At 39.0% G+C, this 1,282-nt stretch overlaps 1 pseudogene across 1 annotated transcript; it reads left to right on the forward strand.

Moving 5' to 3' along the window:
* The first annotated feature begins 419 nt into the window (after positions 1 to 419).
* On the forward strand, positions 420 to 844 carry LOC308260505 (small ribosomal subunit protein uS12-like; annotated as a pseudogene). The gene has a single exon. The product of its transcript is annotated as a small ribosomal subunit protein uS12-like (transcript).
* The last annotated feature ends 438 nt before the right edge of the window (positions 845 to 1,282 follow it).

Consider the following 1,282-nt stretch of genomic DNA (forward strand, 5'->3'; position numbering starts at 1 on the left):
AGGAGACCAAAATGATACCATACTTTAAAGTATTATTTGCAAAAGAAGACTGCTTATTGAAAAAGAAGAAACATAGAGAAGGGGAAATAACTGTCTTCAAATATTTAAAAGAGTTTAGAATGGAAGAGGAATTCTCCTTATTCTATTTACAGCAGTGAGCAGAACTGAAACCCAGCAGGTGGCCACTACAGAGAGCCAGGGAAATATAAAGAACTTTCTAACACTTAGACTGTCCAGAAATGGAATGGACTATTTTGTGAAATAGAGTTGAAAGGTCTAGAAAACCATAGTTAGAGCTGTTTTTAGAGTGGGTTGACACAAAAGAAACAGCTGTATTTTAGATAATGTCATTACATACTGACTTCAGCATTTAAAATAAGACAAAATCTGCTTTCGCTGCGGCCCATGGCACCGGCAGGATGGGCAGGTGTTGCGGTCTTTGTACTGCCAGGAAGCTCCATAGTCGCCAACGGGACCAGCAGTGGCATGATAGACAGTACAAGAAAGCCCATTTGGGCACAGCCCTGAAGGCCAACCTTTTTGGTGGTGCTTCCCATGCAAAGGGAATTGTGCTAGAAAAAGTAGGTGCTGAAGCCAAACAGCCAAATTCTGCTATTAGGAAATGTGTCAGGGTCCAGCTAATCAAGAACGGCAAGAAAATCACAGCTTTTGTGTCTAATGATGGTTTTAACTATTGAGGAAAATGATGAAGTTCTGGTTGCCGGATTTGGTCGGAAAGGTCATGCTGTTGGTGACATTCCTGGAATCCGATTTAAGGTCCTTAAAGTAGCCAGTGTCTCTCTCTTCTTCTCTCAAAGGCAAGAAAGAAAGGCCGAGATCATAAATATCAATGATGAAAATGTGGTAGCAATAAATTTTCATATTCCCCCCCCCCAAGAAAAACAAAACCTGCTATTCTTATAAGATTTTCTGTACACATAAGTGTAATTATTCTCCAGGTCCTCTGACTTTTCAGAAAATAAGCTTTTACCATTTATGCTTTACAAATTAGGATTTAGAAGGATTTCTTTTTATTGTATTGTGACTATTGATCTCTTTTGTCTTATTCCTGTGATCTTTGTTTACCATTCTTTTCTATTGTTTTTTTTTTTTTTTTTCAGTTTTGGCTCTGGTTGAATTTAGTTTTCTTTGCCCATTTTTCCTAGCATTTTTAGGATGTGAGAGTAGTAGGGATTGAACCCAAGGGCTTTGGAACAGGGTCTCACTACATTACCTCTCATTGGCCTTAAACCTGTGATCCTCCTGTCTCAGCCTCCCAAAT

Source organism: Muscardinus avellanarius, assembly GCF_963383645.1.
Source record: "Muscardinus avellanarius genome assembly, chromosome: 3".
NCBI lineage: Eukaryota > Metazoa > Chordata > Mammalia > Rodentia > Gliridae > Muscardinus > Muscardinus avellanarius.